At 43.6% G+C, this 27,101-nt stretch overlaps 1 protein-coding gene across 4 annotated transcripts in view; it reads right to left on the reverse strand.

Moving 5' to 3' along the window:
• Positions 1–27,101, reverse strand: part of EFR3B (EFR3 homolog B) — a 1,154,471-nt gene that overhangs the window by 892,637 nt on the left and 234,733 nt on the right. The window contains exon 2 of one of the 4 annotated variants that reach the window (XM_069605672.1): positions 7,365–7,471. The exons of the other annotated variants lie outside the window; for them this stretch is intronic. The gene's annotated coding sequence lies outside the window, so the exon portion shown is untranslated. The remainder of the gene's footprint in view (positions 1–7,364; positions 7,472–27,101) is intronic. 4 annotated transcript variants of the gene reach the window in all.

Here is a 27,101-nt window from a genome sequence, read left to right on the forward strand (position 1 = left end):
AAGCTTTGTTTCATGCAACAGAGAAGGTGGCATGTGTTGTCATTTGGTGCAAATATTGACATATTATTCAATAAGTATATATTCTGTCTGTACTCAGGCCTGGTTCTTGGTTTATTGGTGGCCCAGGGGGAGGAATCTACGTTGCACTATATGATTCATAGAACGGGCTAGACTGAATAAGACAAATGATATATAAAGGTGGTCTCTAAATATATTGTTACACGTTTTTCCTTGAAAGTGTTTCACTTCCTTTACCTTTTCAAATCACTTTCAGAATAAATAAATTTGCTATTTTGTTTTCCACTCCTTAACTTCCCGTGTTAAATTTCCCTTCCATGGAGTTACACTTGGGCATTTGCTCCTTTGTTGGGAAGTGCACTATGTTTAAATTCTACATGAATATCCATGTGAACGAAAAAACAGGTTCAAAACGCACCTGTTACATTTTGTGTGCCTACTATTATTGCAGTGTGAACAAGGCACATTGAAGCAGACCCTTTTCACAGGTACTACATTTTTTTTAAACCATTTTATTGTTTTATAAACACAACCAATCAATACAAACCAAACAAGCAGTGTATATGTCAACAGTTACATTGTACTTTCTTAGCATCTAGCCACTACTTCTCCCATCCCACCCCCCCTGTACGAGTCTATTGGTTTAAACATTATGTTTCTGCAACCTGTGATACGGTCTCTTCTTCTACAGGTTCCGCCGGGTCCTCCATTGACCCGAACAGCTCAGCTATCATTGATTTCCAGGCCATCAGGGACTCAGTATCCTCCTCCCCCCCAGTGCTACTCGCTTCTTGCCATACCATGGTTTCCACATCCGCCCATTTTTGCAGATCTCTCCACCATACATCCACATTTGGCATGTGGCATGTCTTCCATCCCATGGCGATTCTCCTTTTTGCAAGCACATAAGCCAGATCTTTCAATTTACCTACATGCTTGAGCTTCTATGATCTCGGGAACCCCCGACAGCAGACAAGCCCACACTGTATCCACTACAATCTTGACCCCCTTTTTCTCCAGTCTCCCTTTCACTTCCCTCCAAAAGCGCTCTATGACCGGGCATGACCAGAACATATGTACCATGCCCGCATTCTCCTCATCACATTTGGGGCATGCTTGCCGTCCTGCGTTCTCGAACCTCGATATCCTCCAAGGCGTCATATATGCCCTATGCGTTATGTACAGTTGAATCTGTTTCAGTCTTGCATTTATAGACACATTCTTATGATACCCCTGCACCCGTTCCCACATCCCATCCTCCATAGGGGCTCCAACTTCCATTTCCCAATCTAGTCTCAACTGCGTGACCTCCTTCCCCTCTTTGAACATCAGCATTTCGTATAGTCTGGAGATTTCATGACCCCCTTCAGCTATGTCATATATCACTCTATGTTAGCATCTGATTCCTCTTCCAACGCTGTTCCGGGCCATGTACTCCTGATCCTCTGTACCATTCTATGATATGTAATATACTGGTCCTCGTGCAACCCAGTTTCCCCCCCGCACCCCCTCCAAAGCAATACTAGAGTCCTTCCGCCAAATGTCACCCATAGTTGACAACCCAACCGGTTCCCAGTGGTTCCTGATTATCCTTCTTAGCTGCACATCCGCCCCCGTTATTGCCACCAATGGAATCTGCGGAGAACATGGGGACGGGTTCTCCATCATCTGGCATGCCCTGCGCCACATCTTCCACCCCAGTAGCATCTTTTTAGGGCGCCATATCATTTCCGCCCTGGGTATCCACATCACCTCCTTTAAATAAAATGGTGCGCAATCACGCGCGAACAGTCTAAGTTCCGATGTCTCCTCGTCAGAGAGCCATTTAGCGACGTACTGTAACTGGCTCGCCACGTAGTACACCTCATAATTGGGCAGTTTTATCCCCCCTCTGTCATGGAAGTTCTGTAACTTCCACAATGCCACTCTATTTCGCGTGCCATGCCACAAAAAGTCCCTACACATGCTATTCAGTTTGGTAAAGAATTTTCTGGGAATCAGGTACGGTATGTTCCCAAAGTAGTGTAGGAGCCTTGGCAGGACCACCATCTTTAGCAGTGCTCTGCGCCAAATCATAGCCAAGGGTAGTTTTGCCCAAAATTGCATGCGCTTCTCAATGCTTTTAAGGGCTACTTCTGTGTTGCGCCTATGTTCCTCTTTCATAGTATGGTATATATTTATACCCAGGTACCGAAATGTGCTAACCGCCCATGGCACTTGCAATACAGGTAATCGCTCCGATGGAGTCCCCATATACCCCCCTAATGGGAACATGCTGGACTTCTGGGGGTTCACTGCTATGCCGAACAACACAGCGTATCTCTCCATCACCTCTAGGACGTACTGGAGATTTTCTTCCGGGAATCGCAAGTACAGTAGCATGTCATCTGCATATAGGGAAATCACGTGCCGCTCCCCATTCACCTCAATGCCTATGGTGTCATATTGTTGTCTAAGGTATATTGCCAGAGGTTCCAGGGCCAATATATAGAGCATTGGAGACCACGGGCATCCCTGTCCTGTACCCCTGTTGAGCTGCCACCTTCCCGATACCACGGATCCTGTCCTAACTCGAGCCAGTGGTCCACTATATAGTATTTTCGCCCATCTTACATATCTAGGTCCTAACCCGTAGCATTCAACGGCCGTGTGCAGCCATGGCCATTTAACTGAATCGAAGGCCTTAATTGCGTCCAGAGACACAATTGCCATTTTCTCATCCTTTTCGCTGCCACACTCAATAATTTTTTGGAGCCGCCTTTAGTTGTTGGTGGTGTTTCTGTTTGGGACATAGCCCGTTTGATTCGAGTGTATTAATTTACCAATAACCTTCTTCAGTCTGTTTGCTAATACAGCGGTCAATATCTTACTGTCTTGATTCAGCATCGATAGGAGTCTATAGGACCCACAGCCGTGCCCAGGTTTATTAGGTTTGGGGAGCGGTATTATGACAGCCTCTCTTGGCGACTCTGGTAAGCTTCCCGTCTCGAACGCTTTGTTTAACATCTCTAACAATGGGTGGAGGACCTATTCTATGGATACTTTGTAGAACTCTCCTGGGAGTCCATCTGTCCCTGGGGTTTTGCTAGTAGGCAACTGTCTCACCACCTCCCCTACTTCTTCTAAGGTAATAGGGGCATCTAGTTCCTCACTCTCCTCCTCACTTATCTTGGGCAACCATATGTCCTGCAGCGTTTCTCTTATAATAGCGCTCCTGCTCTGACCATCGTCCCCATATAATACCTTATAATAATCCACAAACTCTTTGTTAACTCCCTCCTGGGTGTCTGCAACGCTACCATCTTCTCTCTCTATAGTCCTAATTGTGACTCTGGGAGTCTCGCGCTTATATAACCATGCCAAAAGTCTCCCCAGTTTATCACCGCCCGCATGCTGTCTGTCTATGTATTTTTTATAATTGAGGTCACACAATCTATCCCAATATTCTGCACATTTTTGCTGTAGCATGAGCGTCCGTTCTAACTTTTCTGCCATATCATCTTCTCCCCTTAAAGCCTCTTCAAGTTTCCCCTCCGTCTTCTGTAGTTCAGCCAAAATCCCACCTTGTAGCCCTTCAGATTTAGCTATGGCTAACCCCCTCATCATGACTGTAAAGGCCTCCCATAGAGTTTCCGCCGAGTCTACACTCCCAGTGTTAATTTCAAAATAGTTTACAATCTCCTCCCTCAAGTCCTCCCTAAAACAGAGGTCTCTTAACGCTTCCACTCGTAGACGCCATGTCGGGATCCTCGCTCTTGGGGGGCAGTATTGCCATTCGAGAAGCAAGGGGGAGTGGTCCGAAAGGACCCTGGCTTTGTACTCTATTTGTGTAATCTCTGCTAGCATTTCAGGTGATGTAAAGACATAATCCAGCCTTGTGAATAACTGCTGTGGGGCAGAATAGTGTGCACAGGTACTACATAGCTATATGCAATGGCTGCATGTGGATAGTATCAATTATATTTATAAATTGACTCCTCCCTCACACTTACAAAGCAAGTCAACTCCCTGACCTCCTCTACAACTTACACTTGCAAATTCTTCCGAGCATCCAGACCGTATCTCTCTAGCGCTAGCTGCATCACTCTAGCCAATGCTCTTATCATGTTAAGATTAGAATATTGAAGTGCCCTGTATTTAGGTGCCAATAAATATATCACGGATAAAATACATATATTGCAGAATAACGCCCTGAGAGCAGCATTGGACATCCCCTACAGAGAGCATATTACCAAATTCAGGAAAGAGATTAACTGGCTGAAGATAACAGATAGAATCCTCCTTAAAACAGCTTCCCTTACTTCCAAATGCCTGAATAACCTAGCTCCCCCATATCTAGTGGAAAAAATTACTAAAACAGCCAGCACCCGACCTACGAGATCTGCTAACACATTCATGCTAGAAACTCCTAGGTTCAAACGATCAACAGCAGGAGGGAACCAGCTTTCCTGTGAAAGCTGCTCAATGCTGGAATAAGCTACCACTCGATCTCAGACTTGAACAACCCTACCCTTAATTTAGACATAAGATACTCAAATGGCTGCGCGCCAATGACACATAACCGACCTACACCACCTCTACCACACCCGGCCCTATCCAACCTCTGCATCCGTGAACTATTCTGCACTCTAGGTAACTGTGCTTGCTTGATGAGGCTGCATATGCTACATAGTTATATGATATTGATTTATAAATATGATTATAAATATGGCTGCATATATGTCTATATGGATAACATGTTAGTGCTCCCTTGACATCCTGAGCTATGCTTTACATTCTTATGTACTTTTGCATCTGAGTTGCATATATTTTGTGCCAATTACTGTAATTATTTTTGCATCTGTTTTGTGTATATTTTGTGCCAATTACTGCAACTAAGCTGAAGACTTCCTGTGTATATTTCTGCGCCCGGCTACCCAAGGGTTTGGCGCGCACTACTAAATGAATAAACAACCAAACAAACAAGATCCCACATCACACATCCATTCTCCACCACGTGTAACTTTGATATGTTTAATTGCTGCCTCTAGGTCCACATATCACAGGTGCCCCCGTCCCAGTACCTTCTTGATAGAGCTCCTCATATCGTGAATAGCCCCTCTGTGAAGTGCAGACCTGCATCAGCAACACTGCAGAGATGTAGTTAAAAGCTTATGTGGGAACCTGACCAAGCGAGACCATGTATCAGTGGTTACCAGTTACAGAACAAATTGAATTCAAAATGCTCTCCATTACTCACCGATGCCTCTGAAACTCTGCTCCTCCCTACCTCTCTCAGAGACTTACCAAAAAAACACTTCTTCCAGACCTACAAGAGCAATCTGCAGCCACTTTGTGGCCACTCCACACTTTATGTGCACTACAGCCGGAGGCTCCAGCTTCCCAGCCAATGCCGCCTGTCTCTGGAACGCTCTGCCACTACACTTGCGTGCCGAAATCTCCTACTGGCCGTTCAGGAAACAGCTAAAAACCAGGCTGTTCAACTGATTTTATCCTCCCCACGCCATCTCCTCCTCTCCACCCCGCTCACCCTCCCTGCTCCGACCTGTCCTGTAAATAGTGCCTTGACGCCTGTGGATTTTGTGCGCTTCACAAATGCAAAAATAAAGAAATAAATGTAAGATACAATTGTGTATACTTCTGAACTTTTTGCAGGGAAATATATGACCTAGAAAGAATCCTTTTCTTCCATTGCCAGTCCTAGTGCCACACACTTTATGAATCTATGGTCAGCAGCTGCCGTCAGATTTGCCATGGGTGGAGGGTGGGGGGAGGAGTATAAAAGTGAGATGTTGTTATAATTGATGGATGGGGTTATCTCACCCTCCTGCAACAGCTGGCCTGCATAATCACACCAGTGTCAGTCTGGATTAGCAATGCAGATCCCAAGCAGGGAAAACACCTTCTCACTGCATTGCATAGCCAGAAAACACACACAACAGATATAGATTAAAGACATATGTGCTCATTCATTGGCAAAACAGTGTAACTACAAATAGAGGTCACTGGATTATTGAGCACACACTGCACCACCTATTATACACGTTTCGTAGAAAGCACACATAATACATTTCTGTTTTTGAGACATATAAACTGATTATAATCAACAGAAAAAAGCCCATTACATGCAGCATTAACCTTGAATATCCCCTTATGATGACCTTTCCCTGCCATAACCCCTTTTATTATTGTAACACCTGGCACCCCTCCTGCTCCTACACCCATCTACCATAAGAATCAATATTCCGAAGTCTTTGGGCATTCTTGATTCTAAACTTGAAATTTGGTTGGGCACCGCTCACAGGCAATATGGTTACTGTGAGAAAATGGCCTTTGCCCTATGGACCCTGACCGTAGAATAAAAAATGTCCAAAGTATTCAGGAAGCTGTAGCCTGCAACTCATCACCCCTCCCCAATTAAAGTCAGCCTTGTAGAAATATCTTAATTCTCGACAAACCTTTTGCTTCCTTAATGTGACTCTTATCAGATTACAAACTCTCTTTCTTAGAGCCCATGGAATTATCCCAGGCAACAACAACCTTAGCGCCACTTGCACTATTGCGCTGCATGGGAATAGTAAAGAACGAAACCGTGCGTTGCCACACGATAGCCCCATATGCACTCTTAACGGGACTAAGGTCCCAGATCACACTTAAGAAATCTATCATCCCAATATCCCAGAGTAAGGGATATAGGCAGTAGTATAGATTGTATTGCAGTTTTAATTAAATTCAATAAGCAAAAACCCAACAATAGTGACTCTCGGTGGGAGAGTGGGTAATTTTCAATAATGCAAAGTAAGGCAGCCAATATCAAGTGACTTGGCTGTCCATATTTCAAATGAGGATACCAATGTATATCTTAAGCATTTCTAATACTAAGAGGATGCAGAAATAACATAAAATAACTCTGTTCTTTCCACAGGTTGTGTTCAATTCTGACATATACAGTCCTTATTGGATATTTCAGATCAACATCAAAACATTATATATCAAGGGTATGAAACATAATTTTTTCAAATGCATACCCTTTTGCCATTCAAAAAGAAGTTCCCAAACATAGGTACATTGAATGACTACTGTTTACAACATTCACACTAGCCCATGTCACAAAAGAACAAAAGAGTCTCTTAGAATAATCCCAGATAGCACCATTTGGTCTAGTCTGTTTGCCAACACGTTTCGGATTTACAAATGATCCATCTTAAGGGCTATGGTTGCTATCGGTTCCAAAAAAATCGGAATTTTCACCATGTAGGTGCCTAGAGAAGTGTAAAGGAAATAATTACTGGGGGCTCAGTATATAAATTCCTCTACATATCTTGAATAGTAAGATGGCCACCAACCTTGTGGTCCAAGGGCATTCACTTTCTGGTAGCGCAATCACGCTAGACTGCAGTAACTCACTGCATCCCAATGCAGATTCGGGTCAGGCAAAACGAAATCAAGGTCCCTAAAATAGGGAGAGAATTCATAGTTAACAACTGTGATCCTCAGTAATATGAAGCCGCAGGAGTCCCTAGCAGTACAGTTGCATGGGAAACCGCCTCGCTAGAAATATGTATTGTACTGTAACACTAGCTGTGTACTTCAGCATATCAGCAAAACATAACTCAGAAGTGCATTATTAGGAAGTTTGCTCGACCCCTCACTTGGTATGTACGGACCTGCCAAGGGTTCCGCAAAACCATGGGTATGCGCCGTGCACAGTAAAAGTACTGCATTGTGCTGAGCGATAGAATTAATTTGAATGCATACATTAGGATCCTCACTAAGTACGCGCTAGCCTGCCAGTGACTAAGAATTACAGTGGGTTAAGAGGTACAGTCGCGGGTACAGTCGCACACGATAAGCGTGCCGAAGTGTATTGCGAGATTCCGATACACACGATGTTGTGATAAAATAGGCTCCCCTAGAAGTTTAATCAGGGAAGTAAATTAGCGCTCACCTCAGGACGAGGAACAGAAAACAGAGAACAGCCATCCAACGCGAAAGCGCGGTGCTGGTTCTCAGATGTTTATGTTGGTTGCTCCAGCAATGCCGAGCATGCGCGCGGGTGCTGAGAGCAGCCATCTTGGTGTGGGACTATAACACCATCTTGCTCGCACCTCCCTTACGAGGTACTCGGGTACCAGTATCTAATACTGAACCGAGCCTATGATGAGCCAGGGGCCCGATTCTAATATGTGTGAAAATCTAACCCATCGGGTAGGTCGTAAATACGGATCAATATCTGCTAATGTCCAGACTTTCACTAAGCCGATGCCTATTGAATTGAATATAGGGTTGTCAAGAAACCTTGTGTTTGTGGTCCGGGGGGGGAAATGCAGAGATCATCTGCTGGGGGCCCCATGGCCACCTAATTCATGCACTTGGTGCAGTAGTTAAGTAAGTAACAGTAAATAGCAGTAAACTCATAAGCTTAACCACTGAAGTGGAATTGTGGATTCTAAGAACCCAACACTTGAAAGGGAATAGACCACATTTGCAAGATTATTGGTTAATATGTCGATGAACGTAGGCTCAGTTTTCTCTTGTCACTTGGTCCCCGCATTTTTCCACCTGTAACATGCAATAGGTCATCTGTTGCATTAGATGCCCATTAAGAATCTTAGGCACTAAGGAAATAAATTATAAATCTAAAAGACGTTGTTATGAACATAAATCTAACATATACAGATAATGTAAACTCATCCATTGTAAAGCATTTTAAGGGAGAAGAGATACAGTATCACAGATACAAGTTGGCATGTGTGAAACTTCCCCGCACATCAATGCAACTTTCTGCCTGTTGGATGGATTATTTGTAAGTAGTTCATCCCTCTGGCATGAATGAATTACTTGAAATGCAGCATTATATTATATCTTTTTTCAGATGTTCAGATGTTTATTTCTGATGCCATCCTCTTCATTTTCATTCCTATTATCCACCAAATGTGACCATTAGTGCTTTTACCATGGATACTGTTTATTTATACACTAGAAACACTTGCCCCCCATATTACAGTGAATATATCCCTGTGGGAAAAACTGAAGAGGTAGCGACTATGAGGCAGAGCCCCCTGGTCATGTCATTTCTGATGTTTTCTTGTTGAGTATTGGAATTGTAATACGAGCATATTGTAATTTACTTTTAAATGTACTTTTGTTTATATCCTGATAATTATCTCCTGATGTGTTCCAAACAACTCAACACACGTACAGTTTCCTATCTGGAGCCTCTATGGAAGTTGGATGTAATATGAAAATGTACTCACCAATATTATGAAAGAGTAAACCTTTTTCTAAAGGATTTAAGGAATATCAAAATTCATACAAGAAATATGGTCAATATTTAATTTCTTTAAACTGTTATAGACCTTAATTACTAAACTTAAGGATCTGACTTCTTCAGATCTACCGAGCAGAAGTTTGACAACGCAAAGATTTCGGGGACAGGCATATTTGTGTGCCCCCAAAATTGCCTTTCCCTTGTTGGGTTTGTTAGTTGTGTCAGAAAGCAAAACGTTATTGAACATTGGAATTAAGCCATTGTGTTTTTGAGTGTTTGTGATTGGAAAGTAAGTACCCAGTGAAAAATCCTCTTGCCCAAGGAAGAAATTTCGATGTTAGCTTTATTTTTCGTTCAAATCTCTATGAACCCTTGGACCCATTAATTGGACCTTCTATCTTATGTGGATTTCCCGATCGTTACGCAGAATATCTTCCCGGCCATGGAATTCCTCTCCAAAGACTGGCTGAAGGGTTTCCCTTCAGCTTGGTCTCCTCTGTTTTGTTTTTACCTCTGGGGAGCCTGATCAGTTCAGCTCGCTCACCCTCTGAAGTCTCTCAGCAGCAGAAGTTGTCCGAAACAGAGTCTGATAGTCGGGTTATTTGAATCATATAGATTGACGCCATGGACACTGTTTCAATCATTCCAAATGTCGATCAGTGGAGTTCATGTTCTAATGAAAGGGAGTGCTTCTCTGTTTTTTCACCCCTGATTATGGTGAAAGAGCGAGAATAAGAATGTGTGTGAGTCTGAGCCACATTTGAGATTGGAATAGCTCTTCCATTTAAGTGCTTCTAAATCCTCATTTTGGAGGAAACAGACACTCAGTAGCTGGTTGGGCCCATCAGTTGGTTCTAGCTTTAAATCCAAGCAAGTCCACTCTGCCTATCACAGTTCAGAGCTCCATAAAGGGAGTAACACTAGAGGCCTGATTCAGAACTTAAGAGAAAAGTAATGTGGAAAGCTGACATGTTCCTCTACAGTTTTCAGCACCACAAATCCTGAGGCGGGTGGAAGGATTGGAGGGGCACTGTTGTGCCTTCCAGCAGCAGAAGCAGCTAAAATCTAGCGTTGTTGGGGCAGTGTGTGCACAAATGTACCTGCAAGGATTTCTATAAAATAAATTCTGACACTTTTCTTTTCACCAAAGTGTCCTTGAGCCTTCAGTAAATCAGAAAAATGGGCTGCCATTTGGGAATTTCCTTGATTATGAAAGAAAAATGTATGCAGTTAAAGTAAACCACACCTCACAGGTGCGGTATCTTAATTCCTTTTTAACATGCAAAACCAACATTTTGCTAGGAGAATACCTTTGATGTGCCTGCCCTGCATTACTGATGCTTACAAGGATTCAAGACCATAAATGAGGCATTTGCAAAAGGCGAGGCTCTAGCGACAGGATAACACATTCTTAATTTAACCAAATAGGGTGTTTTTAAGAAAAGTGTTGTTCGTACATAGAACAACACTTTTCTATTTTTGCATGCACCTCAGAATCGGGCCCTGGATTGGGTTATAGAACACCCCATTTCTTTATAGTGAAAATTGACACTTGTGATGCATAATTTGCTAGAAAACACAGATCAGTACTGATCTTCAGGAGAGGGAGCAGCATTGTGGAGTGGCTAAAAAAGTGAGATGGGTGTGGTCACCAGATATTTCTACAATAAAAACGGTGTCTATCATAATGCTTTTCTGGTATTGCAGCACCCTGCCTGAAGTGCTACCATTGAGTGTGTAGCGGAGGAACCAAGTACCCCCACTCCACCTGCCCCACCTACATTACCTGAAACGTATGAACCAAAGTGTGTGACGTATACTGAACAGTTAAACCAGCAAAGAGAAGAGTGTGGACTCTGTGCAGTACCCATAAGAGTACCTATACCTAAGAGAATATGGGAGGTAAAGTACCCATTGAGGAAACCATACCTACATCCAAGACAATATGATGGCCATTTGAACGATATTCCTGAAGAAGCAAAGAAACTAAATGACAAAGATGAATGGTGACGTCATATAAAGTTGAATCGACACCTATATAAAAGATAACCAGACCAGACAGGCAGACGATTTATAAAGAACAAAGAAGTACTATGGATAAGTGACATCTTGGGATCAAGATGACAAGATTTATGCCACAAACCTGATGAAGATATTTAGATAGTTTAAACGTGTACAGATGCAACGAAACTAGCTAGCCACATGATTTTAAATGGATTAGACCGCTGCAAGTGCCAACATATACATATATACCTCTATTGATACATATGAACAAATAAAAGATTAATGTTTCCACTACGTATTTAAGCAGTACTGAACAAACAAGAAGGCCTCATTCATTGTCGCAGTTGAGAAAAGCAATTGAATTAAACAGAATAAAAGCTCAGCTAAGGAGTTGCCTGAGCAAAGAAAGCCAAGGTCTTATCAAAATGGAGTTGGCTGACATTGGATACAATTAACGTGAAAGAACAGAGACTCCTGTTCGGAAAGGTCAAACAAAAACAAAAGACGTCAGAGGACTAATGAGAATAAAATCAAATACACGAAAAGGGTAAATTTCATGGTGTCCAGTCATGTGATAGAGGGAAGTTGGACGAGTGAGATGATCACACCTATGCACGGAAGCCGGCTAGTGCCTATACTCCTTAAAACTTCTCAGAGAACAGCATAAACTCATGGCCAACTTCAAAGTACTAATTGACACTGGACCATTGAGGTGATGATGGATGATATTTTAATTAGTGGGAAGCTGGTATCAAGACAAGCTTATCCGCACCTGGTTGTGCAGTCTGCATGCTGCTAACATAAGTAGGAGAACTACTGACGGGGGTCAGAGCCAACCAATTGCAGGGGACCACGTAGTTGGAGGTCCTATAGTATGTCTAGCCAATGGGACGTCATACATTTATTGACGTTCATAGTGGCCATTTTGATGGGAGGGCTTAGTCGCCCCCCCCTGATGTTGACTATTCAATTACCTCTTTCTGTTACTCTATACAGATATAGAACCTATGCTTAGTTACTCACTTAGAACCAATCCCGCTTCCTGATAGGTTTTAGTAGTTTGCCACGTAGGATGACGTTGGTAATGACGCAGGTCAGCACGTCATTGATGCCCACTTTGGGTGCAAAAGCTCCGCTTTTTATGAAGTAGTTAGAGTCAGTGTATCGAGCGATTGCTGATGTTCGTTGTACTCCCTGTTTTAAGATATGTGACATTAAAACATACGAACTTTGCCTAACTATTTGTGTCGTCTTGATTATTGATGTATGAATAGAATCTGCATCCCCATCTATCTCCAGGGTACCACTACTCATCTTAAAGGGCTGGAAGCCTCCAGTTCAAGTGACTTTTCTCAGATTAGGGATCTGGCAAAAAATGCCTCCCATTGTCTCGGATCTGGGAAATACTTTATCACTTTTCATTTGTTTTAGAGTTTTGTGATTGCTTTAACCAATGCAGTTCATAATCATTAGGATCAGGGATGAGACACCAGCAAGACCACTTGAGCGTCTTTTCGTGGTCTCTGTGAAATCTCGTGTTAAGATTGGACTCTGCAGGAAATAGACTATTTAAGTACTTCTGTTTGTGTTTAAAGTGTGAGCACCTTTGATATTTTGCCTTTAACGTTAGGGCAAATGCACTTTCCTTGGGTTATGTTTCAGGGGTCGGATCATCTAACATTTTCACCAATTCTAAAAAAGTGAACAAATACTTTACTAATACAGAATGGAGCAACCAGGGTTTGTCACAAACTGTATGATTTAAAAGGCTTTGCAATTGGGCAAAAATGAATCAGACATTTTTTGTACTATGTTTGCTGCATAACAAAAAAAAGAAATCTGTTTACTACATTTAATTTTAGTTTTAGTTACTATGTTTGATGAGTAATATGAAAATAAATGTAGCAAACAGATTTCTTTCTTTTGTTATGCAGCAAATATAGTACATAAAACAGTATGATTTATGTTTTCCCCAATGCACACTTCTTTTAAGATAATACCAATTTTGACAATTTATGTATTTTACTGTGCATGCTTAAGGCACTTATACAGTAATAAATTGTGTTTCAAAGCGGTTTAGATCTGCCTGATCGAAAATATTTGACCTTTTTTCAATTTTACCTGTTTTGTTATGGTCGTTGTTTTGGCTTGAAATGTGGGGGTGGGGACCCCCACACATCCCCTCAATTTCCCCCACCATAACCTATTCCCTTAACACCTCCCCATATATTTATTTTATTTAATTTGACTGAAAACATGGTCAAAAGAATTCTGCCAGATTGAAAAGGTCAAATGTTTTTTGATCAAGTATGCTAATACCTTTCAAAGCGCCCACAGGGCCAGGGGAGGACACATGGGGCAAAGGCAATGGAATAAAATAATGAACATGAAAGAGGTGGTTCTACTAGGCCCTGTGCGCATTCAGATGTTCAACTGCAGAGAGAGAGAGAGCGGGACAGGGAAAGGGGATGGGGGCGGGTAAGTGCTAGGACATTTCCTGGAGGGGGAAGTGCCAGGGAGCAGGTTGCCGGGAACCGGTAAGCATATGACAGAGGTCACATAGTAAGTGGCCATCTGCTGATACAATAAGTGCAGTCCTGCGAGGGAACACAGGACAGTGGGTGCCCAAGGGCAAGTGCTGGGAAAACCTGCTTGCCCTATTCTTTATTATCAAAACATTTGCTCATTTTTTAGAACTCGTGCCAATGTTAGATAATCTGGCCCCAGGTTATTTGAGGACGCAAGCAATGTCAATGGCCAGTAATATAGATATCACTTTCCAGTGATTTTTAGCCTCTTCCCAACTTCCCTAATTTGAGCATATGTGGCAATCAACACTCAAGCAAAATAAATTATGTGGCCAGGGACACACCCTTTGGCATAGCCCGAAATCCTGATTTCCTGGTTTCACAGAGTTGCCCAGGAATAGAGCGCTGGGACAGGTTTTTAATAGTTTCTGCCCTGTTAATGGTATGATATGCAGTGGCGTTTACAGCGCCTGTAAACTAGGCGCAAAATGTGTTTGATATCCTTTTTCTAGATTATCTAATCCCACTTCAGGGGACAGATTATCAAAGAATCTACGCACTGCATCAGCGTTCCTTAGGGTCGAATGTGGAAGGGTCACTTTTCATCAATTATCGCACGTTGCGCTGTTGTGTAGCACAGCGGGTCCGGAAGAGAGATAGTGGTTTGATAAGTGCTGAACTTGGCGCCTGTTTGATATTGTTATGGGCAGTTGGTCTCTCTTGCAGCAGCGGGACACCTCAACGCAAGCCGAGCCGCTTGCGGAACACTGGGGGGGGGGGTACAGGGCTGCCTTGGTTTCTCTTAGAAAGTGAAGGCGAAGCGAGATGTGGTGGGACAGAGAAAGGAAGGCATGTGAGGCGCCAGAGGAAAGGTGAGTGGCGCCTCTCACTCAGCATAAGAGGAATTATCACAATTTCAGGCATCCTGCGCTCTGAGGGTTTAGGGCATGTAGCGCCTTATATACAAACTAAAATAAATAAATAAATAAACTTTAGGCTCCTGCTTCCTACAGTTGGATGAAGGTAAACAAAGCTTTATTTCTATCACATGCCCTTAAAATCAAGATTCACTGGCGAGAAATACCATAACTTGTGATAATATAGGCCAAACCAATTGCTATTTTTTAAAGTTCACATTTATTAAATATGTTCAAATATTTTATGTCATTTTGTGTCGTGTTTTCTTTTCAGGAACTCTGTTGCACATAGGAGAAGTAGAGTAGGTGCCATGGGTGTTTGCTTATGTTCACTTAATGGTTAGAAGCCCCCCTCCTTGCTGGGAACAAGAGGCAGAGCCTGCCACCTCACCGGGTCAATGCAGTACATCTGTGAGCACATTTGCCATACGGAATTGGAAAATGTCTGCTCTTAGTGTGTGACATCGCAGCAGCATTCACTGAACCTACTGAGCTACCTTTGCTGCCAATACTCCCTCACATGTTTCTTTTCTGTAAATGAATGAGACTGCAGCTTTTCGGTGATTTGCACATGACCCTTGGCAGCAGTTGTTGAGCAGCTGCACGCACGTGCCCTGCGGCCAGAGATGCGCCACATCGCATGAATCATTGATGAAACCAGTACTGAATTATCAGACACTGCTGCTTTGCATTCTGGAACTTGTAGTGTTGAAGTGATTTACAGTGCACAACTAACAGAGGGTGGCCGCCTAGGGCACCAACTGCCCAATGCTGGTTGGGCAAGAGCGCAAATAAATAAACCCCCTACCATGGCCCCTCGCGCCCACTTCAGGGTGGATGCAAGTACATTTGGCCCGTTGCCTTACACTTGATGTGACGAATGCATTCCTATTTTCACACATTGTTTCTGATCATTAAACTGAAAGTAAGGCCAGTCTTGGCAATGTGTTTATAAAGCACATTTGCTTGACCCTTTCATGGTGTGTATAAACAGGCACCCCGTTTGTTTAGAAGAGAAGGTGTTACTTCACTAGCATTAACTAATATGCTCTTCTCTGTTTACCACTGGGTTGCAGGTGTAGCTCAGCACAACATCGCTAGCAGCACTGTGCATTCTGGGGCTTGTAGTGCCAGTTTTGCAGTTGGAAGCGTTTCAAGCACCAAGGAATGCGGAGTGCTGCTGAGCCCAAAGCAAGGATTAGCTGAAGCAACGTTTTGATAAAAGTAGTACCCTCATAAAAACAAACGTACGCTCCAATAAAAGAACAGAGGCAGGAGACAGTCCGCTGGCTCTGCAGTGGGTGAATGTTTGGAATTGTAACTGGACTGGATAATAGGGGAGGAGTGTAAAGTGTTAATTAGCGTGCGAAGAAAGAACGCAATCTTGACTTGCGTCAAAACTGTCCCACAAGACACTACAGTGACGTTATAGCATTCTTTCTTCCATGGGTGTAATTTCGATGGGCTTTTTTCTGAGTACATTTTACCGAAAATGCTGGGGAATAGGTAAAACAAAAAAATGGGCATGCCGGATTGGGGGTGAGGGGGGGGGGTTGGGGAGCGGTGGTCTGTTGTTTTTCATGGGTGAACCCCCCAAAAAGAGGGGTTTTTGGGTAAAAGATACTCTGAACAAAACCCATAGAAATGACACCCTGTTGATGAAATGACATAGAACCACAGTGACGCATGCCAAGCAGTACATTTTCCCTCGCAGATAATATGAGTGTGCTACTGTGTGCTGCTATCTGATTACCAGCAAGCAGCACAGATCGTGCACACAAAAAAAAAATGCTAACCCTTGATAATCTGCCCATGCAAAACCTAAAAATGGAACTAATTACTTTAGCACCAATTTTGCTGCTTGGATAATCGGAATGGAGTAAACAAGTTTTCCTCCAGTCCATATTTTCATAAAATATTGTCACAATGGCAAAAATGAAGGAGAGTTTGTGATAAATTGACTTCTGCCCTGCAGGAGTACAAGGATAAGTAAAGCGCCCACTCAGCCCTCACACACCCACCCACAAGCCAAGAGTGAAGCCAATCATACTGGTAAGAAAGGCCCAGTTACGGGATGTCCCTCCGTCGCCTGTTGTGGTAACGTGGGCCAAGGTACGGCTCTACTCTCAAGAGGAGTGTGTATGTGAAACAGTAGCAACTCAAGCAGCAAAGTACAACAGTCCAAAATAAAGGAACGTCCAATCAAGTTGCTATCAAAATATATCTGCTTTAACTAAACACACCATATGCAATAAGAGCTAAGTAGAAAACACCACAAGAACCCACCTCGGTAGAAATAACCCAGAATATGCAAGATTGAAAGATGCAGCACACTGGGTAATGAGACAGAGGGAGAAATGGCAATACAAACCTCAATGTTCTAAAGTTTATGGTTAGTCACTAAGGTCCAAAATCGACCGGAGAGTGGGGGGTGGGAACAGTGATCAGGCAAAAATACCTTTGCAGTGTCTTAGCAGTTTGACAACGGCAAAACCGGCTTCTCTGTGCTGTTTGGTAGTTTGGCTTGGTTCGAAATACGGCAGTCGCGGTAGTCCAGTGGTAAGCAGATGTCAAGGCGGAGTTGAACTGAAGAAGACTGTGGTTGACAGTGATGCTCGAGTGATGTGGATCATGGGTGGCACCAGGTTTGGTTCGACGGTCAACGTTGATGGGCTGCACAGGTGAGTCGGTTCGATACAGGGCTCAAAGGATGTGGGTCCAAAAGAACACCAGGTTCCGCTTGATCATTGACTGGATTGGGGATGAAGAGGTTAGTGTTTCAAATAACCGTTCGAGCAATGCAAGTGCAGTGATGCTTCTTTGTTTGAGCCAAAGCAACATGATTAAGCTGGCACGGTGCAGCAGCAAACCTGTTCAAATAGGTGGAATGGCGGTTGAAAGGTTGGCGAGTGCCAGAGGCAGCTGCACAGGGTCCTGTTGGTTCAAATGGTGTTGGACACACTCGAATCACGTCTTGCAGCAGTGCAACGGTGAAAGTACAGGAATCCTTGGCTCTCAGGAGCTGTGATTCCCCCTGCAGGGCATTTTGTCTGAGGGGCAAAACGAGTCCTTTTCTTGGGCTCCCAAACATGGGGAGACTGGCACACACCTTCAGGGGTCCTTCAGCATGGTGAAAACCTGGAAAGCAATGTAGCTGGCAATGTGCCCTGGCGATGGTTATGGGGCAGAGCACCTCACAACTGGAGGAGTTTGAACAGGACTGCTCCCCAACAGGGTCCAACAAAATCTTCTTGAAGGTTTGGAGTCCAGATATGATTCAAAAAAGGAGTTGGAGGACCCTACATCTAAAGGTAAAAGTCTACAGATGATTGAACAAAAGAAAGCCTGCAATAAGGATCTAATCCCTATGCATGGAAAAAGTGGACTTTGCCTTCTAACATCACACCATACATGCTTTGTGCTACAGGAAGTGGAGGGGACAGGAAGGAAAGAAAGAGGCAGAAAGATAACAGATGGTGGAACCTTCTTCCATCTGTAAGGAGCTCTGTCTGGCCACACAAATTACACACCCTTCCCTTTTCAATAAAATCGAGGCTCTTTTGGTATGCAACACCTTGCTGTAAATCTGCTCCTTTGTGAATGGGTATTCCCTCTGATTCCTGTTCCCAGGACACCTTCCCATGGAGTGGTTGTCGCTCTGTGGTACCTATCCTCACGAAGGAACAAATAAAGGCAACCCCCAGGGCTACAGTCCAGTCTTGTTGGGAACAGCTATGACAGCCTGGCTCGGGGAATACACATAACCGTTCCACAGATGAGCTGGGTTCACAGGGCTGACCTGTGCGATATTAAATTGGTATGGCTTGGATAATTATGAGAGATGCTAGCCACCATACATCTAACTAAGGGTTGGCTTATATTTGTAGTTTAAAGTGCCACCAGGATAGCATTCTCATAGTTATGTAGTTTATGGAGCATTGGCACATATCTTAAATGCTGCCCCTGCACTGCACTGACTTTCGATGTCACTGCAGCTGTCAAGAGGGCACCTGTGACCTGATCCTGCTCTGTGTCATTGGAGAGCAGGTGCTGCAAATCAGACGACTGATGCAGCTGCGCACACATTATGCTTTTGGCTTGGAGATTAAGGGAAGGGGGACCTGGTTAGCAGTGAACACTTTCTGAGATGAAATGACCTGCATCATTTTATTAAAACATTTAGCATCGGTACAAAGATTTGATAATCTTGCCCCTGTTCTCCATTGACACATGTGGTGATTTTGGTCACTCAGAGAATTACTTTTTATGCATATTTCACTACACTATCAATGTGGGAAATAGTAAGTTGAACGATAAGGCATGATTCTAAAGAGATATACATCTGATATCATGTTATGCACCATGCATGTTGGTCACCATAAAGGATTTTGTTAACAAATCTCCTTACTTTCATAGTTGCATTAAAATGAAAAGAGAGTTTAGGGGGTTCATGTAAGTGATGCAGGGATGAGTGCATAAGGGATAGACATCCTTGTGGTTCGGACTCCGCCTTTCATCCTTCTGAGATTGACATTATTTGAAGCATTGAGTAAGAACACGCCAGTTACCAACCCACCTACAGGAATATATTTTGTCCCTGGGGTAAGGAATCTGAGTGCCTATCTAGCATTGATAATGACTACCTTGTCAACAAGCTTTGGCACACATAATATCAGAGAAGTCACCAAGAAGTGGAACATTAAAGGTGCCATATATGTGCCTTATATGGACACACTCAGCTGTATGACCGCCATTTTTAGACTGATGGATGTTTTTGAGAACACTCTATGCGGTTCTAAGACAACATGAGAAGCAGATATACCTGAATCTGAAACGTTTTCTTTTAAATCAGCCTGCTAACCAGCAGGCTGTTAACCCACCCCGGCATCTCCAATGTGGCTGCAGGCACGCCGCACCAGCGGCAAAGGAAGGACGACCAGCACCACCAATCTGATCACCCCGCAGCATCAGCCAAGACATGGAGGCCTCGAATACACGGCCTCAGCCCGGGGACAGGGCCCCTGCAACCCCTAAGGGTTGGTGCCACAGTCCCCCTTGGCCCCAAGAGCAGAGCAAACTTCCAGAAATGCACGGCAACAATTCCTAAAACCCCATGCTCCTAAACCACCTGCAGACACAGGGCCCTCCCAAAAGGAGGTCCAGCAAACCGGAGAGGCGTAGCTCAAGCAGATAATGGGCTGCAAGCACATTCACCCTCCCTCCAGAATGGTACGTCAACAGATTTCATTACTCATGTGCACCAATCCTGGGGGGTAATGCATGCTGTCTTCATGCTGCCGTGCATCACAGCATGTCCAAGCATCACTCATTGCCAGTTGAGGAATCCTTCCGGGTGGGTTAGTAAGGAAGTAGCTCAGGAGCCAGGAGGTGCCCTGTAGATGTATAATATGAGTCTTTAATTCAAGCAGGAGTTACAAGAATGTAGTTAGAAGCAGGAGATACCATACAGCCCAATCCCCAGTAAAAAAAACTCTCACCCCACACTGCCAACATCACTCACCCACCAACGCGCATGCGCGCGCGCACACAAACACCCACACCCACACACATACACACATCACACACACACACACAAACTAGGATACTGCGGTACACCCAATTTGATTGAAATAAACTGTCCGTCTGGGAGTTTTGATCATATTGGGATTTACCATTTTGATCAAGAACAAATTAACTGAACATGAGGAGCGGGGGCTTCAGGGGTGTCCCAAATTAGGGACCTCGGACATATTATGGAATATGTTCCATATTTTGGGGTTTTGGTTGTGCGCGTGTGTCCCTCACTGACATAGCATTGGCAGTGGGGGGGGATCTAGTGGGGGGTTGGAATACAAATAAATGAAAAAACGGGGCCAGAGCAATTAGGCTGCAGCAGTTTGGCCGCAAACAAATGTGGCCCGAACAAATAACCCAGATCCGGACACTGCGCCTTGATTATAGTTATTTTCCGTACATGATGAAAAAAACAAGCAAAACAGTTGGGGCACCAGCAATACCAGAAGCAAACCTTTTTCAGGTGATCTCTAGTCTAACCACTACAGAGGAGGACCTTGCCCCAACTCCCACAGCTTCTTTTAAGAATTGATTGTCTAAACCCAAGAATTACTCGGGCTATCTGCTCTGTATTTCCCAGACGTCATTGGCTTGACATTTTTCTGGGTAGTCAAAACTTTTCAGGCATCTTGATGGTGGCAAGACTGGTCTGTGACCCAGTGGACTTATGGCCTCTACTCCAAGGCTTTATGGTTGAAATCATTGTCACAGGTTCATCATTCCGAGATCGCTAAAATAAGTACCAACTAATTGAGTAACAATACACTTTTACTAGTGCCAGGAGGCCTCTTTCTCTGAGGTGTTGGAAAGGGCACTCTACAAATACTGTTTTGTTTTGGGAACCATCTCTTAGCAGAACAGTAATACATAAACAGTAGAAGATGGGAACATATACATGGGTACTGAGCTGGATGCTGTGCTTTTGCTCTTAATTTCATTTCGGCTTTGCGTTTGGCTGAGGTACCGGCTCTCAATGAATATTTCTCATACCCCGACCAGTGTCACGTCTTATTGAAGGGAATTGTCAACCTATAAGAGAGTGCATGTTTTACACCGAATACTTGAGGGTGTAGCTTATTGTTCCTTAAAATATTTGCGTCAAGATCAGCAAGATGTAAATTAAAGAGTAACTTGGGAAGCTTTTGCCCCTTCATGGCCCCTTCAAGAGAACTAAATTGATTAGTCACATGACCTAAAACCTACACATTTGAATACGGTGCATGAAAAACCCTTTTCTTCAGTTTGTCTCTCAGCCGTTGCCTTTTTAATATATTGAGGCTTAGTTTGAGACTAAACACGAGACAAAATGGCCCCTGAAAATTCTTCTGTCTGTCATTGGATCAATCATTAAACATGGACAAGGGACTGGACCGTTCCACGATGTTTCCTCACAGCAATTTGCTCGAGGCCCATTTGTTCGTTTTTAAAAATACTCAAAAAAATGTGTGGGAGACCCACAGAGTCCCCTCACATTTCCCCCACCTTAATAAATATCTAAACCCAACCCCCATCATTATATGCGCCAAAATGTGTTAAAAAACAGATGGGCCTCTAACACATGGGCCTGCTAGGAAATGGACCAGTGCCTTGTAGGTGTCTCTTCCTCAAACCCTTTCTGGTAATACGGGTTAGGAAGGTTTTCAAACATCTGAATCTGCATTAATGAGCACCTCCTTGTGGGGAAGCCTTTTCTGGTGACACTGCACTCTGAACTCCAGCCATAAGCATGAGGGGCTGGCACTTAGCCTTACATGGCAATGTCATTTCTGGGATATACATCCTTTCCAGCTTTACAAATGACTCGTATAATCAAAGGAAGTGAAGATGGACGGGGTGGGTGATTAATGGCATTTATTTGTCTTGATGATTTCTAGAGCTAAATGTACGAATGCTGACATGTTTCGGCCTCAGGAAGATGCTTCCCCGTGCACACAAGGCGGACATAAAATCACTTCCTGTAATGGATTTTCAAAATCAAATGTAAGTGAATGACAACATTGCAACAATGCTTTCCATTGACAAACGCTTGGTTGTTGCATCATGCGTCAATGACCCAAGATCATTGTTTGATCATTCTTGGTCCTCAACACAATTTCACACATTCCTCGCTAATTACAGCGCGTCACAACGCAGTGTTAGAAAATGCGAATCGTTCGAGCCGCACCACTTGAATGAAAAGGACCATCTATCTCTGGGCTGATGAAGCCTGACGAGGGGAAACATCAGCCAACAATATGTTTTCTAGTTGGAATAGGTGAGTGGATCTGAAAATCTCTGCTAGGACGGCTTGAGCACCATAATATCTGATAATAAAGTAATCTGTTCCTTAGATCTGAAAAGTATCAGTCATGTGTAACTAACCTGCTTAAAATGTCACCCTCTTCTTCAGGACTAGTGAGAATATGGCGTCTTCAGGCACCTGATAGCAAGAACTTGACAATAGCCAGACGGTGACTTCTTCGCTATTTAAGCTCCATATTGAATTCTTGACAACAATGGCCAGCGGGAACATTTCAAAAGTGTCAGACACTCTCAAGTGATGTGCAGTCAGGCTTATTCATAAAATGTCCTGGTACATAAGTTACAGATTGACCATTAAGTCTGACGGTCAAAAAGAAGTTTAACACGTTTTCTAGTTTTCATGAAGACCTCTGAATAGGGACGTCGGGCCTTACCCATGCTAAGTCAAACGGGGAGCAAGGTTCATCACACATCATCTTGTCCTCTGCTGATGGGCTCTTAAAGTTGAAAGTCTTGTGAGTAGTGGTGAACACTCCAGATACACGGCCTCCAAGAGACACCCGTTTTTCTACCTGGCTTTCTAGACTTTCCCTGACATGTTGCAACTTCTGACATGTCAGGTGGGGTGTTCTAATCAATACAGCACACCTCTGTGGACCTTAGGGCTCAATGTTACTTGCATTGTCCTTCAACTCTTCTGTAGCATTTACCTTTGGTTTGTAAGCTCCTCCCTCTGCATCGTCCAGCATCCTATCTCTATTGGTAACCCGAATGTAATAGTTTCTTAGCTACATCTCCTCCAAAACGACTTCAACTTCTCATCATTACCTTACTTCTACACAGCTCTTCCCGCCATAGCCTTACATCCCCAGAGCTCTTCCCGTCACCCCCTTACATCCCCACAGCTCTTCCCGCCATCCCCTACTTCTCCACAGCTCTTCTCGTCATTCCCTTACAACCCCACAGCCCTTCTCGTCATTCCCTTACTTCCCCACAGCTCTTCTCGTCATTCCCTTACATCCCCACAGCTCTTCTCGTCATTCCCTTACATCCCCACAGCTCTTCCCATCATCCCCTTACTTCCCCACAGCTCTTCCCTTCACACCTTCACATCCCCACAGCTCTTCCCGTCATCCACTTGGTTCCCCACAGCTCTTCCCGTCATCCCCTTACATGATCACCACAGCTCTTCCCACCATTCCCTTACATCACCACAGGTCTCCCATTCACTCCCTTACATCACCACAGCTTTTCCCATCACTCCCTTACATCACCACAGCTCTTTGAATCACTCCCTTACATCACCACAGCTCTTCCCTTCACTCCCTTACATCACCACAGCTCTTCCCATCACTCCCTTACATCACCACATCTCTACCCGTCATTTCCGTCGTACTTCAGAGCCCACAGCCCATGTTTGGCGTCACTCCTTCGCCGGTAGCTCTGCTTTAGCCCCTCCCTCAATACTGATTCCTCTCATTTCAACACTGACACTATATTCCTGCTTACCTGACAATCCCCGACTTTGTAAATTCTTGTTTCCAAGACAACATCCACGTTCTGCAACCACGTCCATCTCGCTCCATTACCTCCACTCCTCATCATTGCAAAGCTGCTCTCTCCGCATTGTTTAACCCCTTGGTGCTTACTAAACTTCACCAAAGTGTATGCCTACATTATACTGCGGAACAACAATAAAAAACAAGCATCAACAATGCCAACATTTTGGGCTTTTGTGTAGGCATGGGAAAGGCCCTGGTCAGGCACTGCCATAGTGGTAGTAACTGGCAATTGATGATAGCAGTTGCAACATGGTGCAAGTGCCTGGGCATCTAATAGCAGTGCCAGGCTAATGCCTATTCCGTATACACAAGCCAAAACTGTTGGCTTTGCCAATGCTTGTCTTTAACATGAATTCAATGACGGACACACAGTGTTCATAAACTGAGTGACTAACGGCAGACCTCATTAAGACATTTGTATTACAACAGTAGAGAGTTTACAACACCAATTAAGTCAATAACTCTCAGAAGACTGCTTTGAAAAAACACTGGTAGGCATTTCAAGCACAACGTTTGAAGGCAAGGCTTGATACATCTAACTCAAAGAGATCCCATGAGGATATGTTTTGGGTGGGGAAATAGAGGAAGTGGGTGGGAAGGGCCATAGGGGGTCAACAGGTGGATACATAACCAAGCAACACCTAAAAGCTTTGTGTCCCTCCTCATATGCCATTTCTACCTAACTGTACTCCAATGCAATAGTTTCAGTTTATAGGTAGCACTTTAGAGTCACCTAATAGCCAAAACTAAACCTATATGGAAAAGCTAAAGGCAATGATTCTTAACCACTCAGAATCAATTGCTTTTTTTTTTGCTCATCTGTGCGCTTTCAGAAGAGAGCCAACCACCTGCACATCTTTTCTTACCACAAGCCTAACTGGAGCAGCACAACTGAAACTGCCAGTCCAATTTCCTCTGCAACGGAACCTCTTTAACCCCAGACCCTTTTCAGCCTTATTGATGAAATGATCAATACACTATGTTGGGATGACTGGAGAGTACTACAATGGGGCAGGCAGCCTGGTTGTGTTTTCATAAAGTGGCATGGTATTTTCTACTCACATTAATGGCAAAGCCAACATGAGGACTGTTCTTAGATGGGAGAGGTGAGGGGATTTGTAAAGCCAGAAAGGACATATTTTATTAATATGGTATGGCATTTGTTTTTACAGGTGTTGAGGGCAAAGCCAACATGATGAGTGTTCATTTTGGGTGGGAGGGAGGAATTTGTTCAAACAGCAAGGAAAGGTTTTCTTACTTTGGCATGGCATTTTTCACTGGCATTAAGGGCAAATACAACATGATATGTATTCTTATGTGGGAGGTGTCACTAGTGCTGCCAGTAAGGACATGTTTTCTTACTGTGGCAAGTCATTTGTATGGTTGGTGAGGGAAAAGCCAACATGATGAGTGTTCTTACCGGGGGGAAGCATTTGTGCAGACAGCAAATGAACGTTTTCTTACTATGGTATGGCATTTTTTACTTCCATTAAGGTACAATACAAAATTATGTGTGTTTTTACATGGGGTGGGGGGTACACTTGTACAGCAAGGCTATGTTTTCTTAATGTGGCATCCCATTTTTACTGACATTAATGGTCAGGCCAACAGGTCTATCATCTTATATGGAGAAACTGGCATATATTGCCAGAGCCAGCATGGGCATGTTTTCTTATACTATCATTACTGAGATTATGGGCAAAGCAAACATGAACATGTTCTTATGTTGGAATACCTACATATATAGGTGCAGCCAGCATGGATATGTTTGGGCACAATCAGCATGACATTATTTATTTTTTTACACTTGTAGAATGCCGGCATAAAGTGGGCAAAGGCATCATGATAATGCTCCTGTGCACTGTTGGTGACTTCGCATTTAATGGATTCTTTCATGCCTTACTCTACAACATCGATTATAAACTGTAAGGCTTTTTACATATTTCTTCTACAGAAAGCATTCTGCAAACGTCACAATTTTAACCCCTTTTCCTCTGGGGGCTCTCCCCTGCATTGCTTCTAACTACATTAGCTTCAGGCCCCACTCGTTAAACAATCCTGGCTATGCCTCTGTGTAATACTCAATAGGCAAACACACTATATTTCTGGACAACTAACCACTTTAATTAAATGACATGGAAAGGCGTAAAGGCATGCAATTCAGTGTGTGCATTTGCAGGGCAGGTTGGTAACTCCAGGGGGTGCAAAAACGCCAGGAATTAGACATGTATATTCATAATAATGTAATAAATCCCAAAACCTTTAGGAAACTCTTAGCTGCCAACTTAAACCAGTGATTTTAGTGACCACTCTTGTTATGAAATAGAATCAGAAGAATCCATGATACATTCTACGGAACGTGTGTCCTCTGGGTAAGTACTTCAAGCAGCGTAAAGAAAAGTACTCTCTACCCCATTACATAAAACACAACTCTTGAAAGGAAACAATGTGCAAAGGAGAAGGTGCTTCCAAACACATTATAACAAAGACAATCAGCAAGAAGCTAAATATATACAAGGGTGGCATTCAGTTGAGCATGGTTTGAGCATTAATTTCAAATTGTCTTAATTGGAAAGTAACAAGGTTGCTCTACTTCTCATCCACACTTGCCAAACTTTTTTTCAAAATAGCGCATTTCAAGCCACTTCTAAGTAAGGCATCCCTTGACCCGCTTGAACCCAAGAATTACAGAGCGATCTCCAACACTAGATTTCTTGCGAAACTCATTGACCGGACTGCATACTCCCAGCTCAACTCCTTTGTAGAATCCAACTGCCTCCTCGACACCGCACAATCAGGCTTCATAGCGTGACATAGAACTGAAACCACTCTGATGTCGATATGGGATGATCTCAAGGTCACTGCAGACTCTGAAGGCTGCGCAGCATTGGTTCTCCTCGATGTCTCCGCAGCCTTTGACACAGTCAACCACTCAATCCTCCTTCACCACCTTCACTCCCTAGGAATCCGTTGCACTGCTCTAAAA

This window comes from Ambystoma mexicanum, chromosome 4p (genome assembly GCF_040938575.1).
Source record: "Ambystoma mexicanum isolate Mex_15411 chromosome 4p, UKY_AmexF1_1, whole genome shotgun sequence".
Taxonomy (NCBI): Eukaryota; Metazoa; Chordata; class Amphibia; order Caudata; family Ambystomatidae; genus Ambystoma; species Ambystoma mexicanum.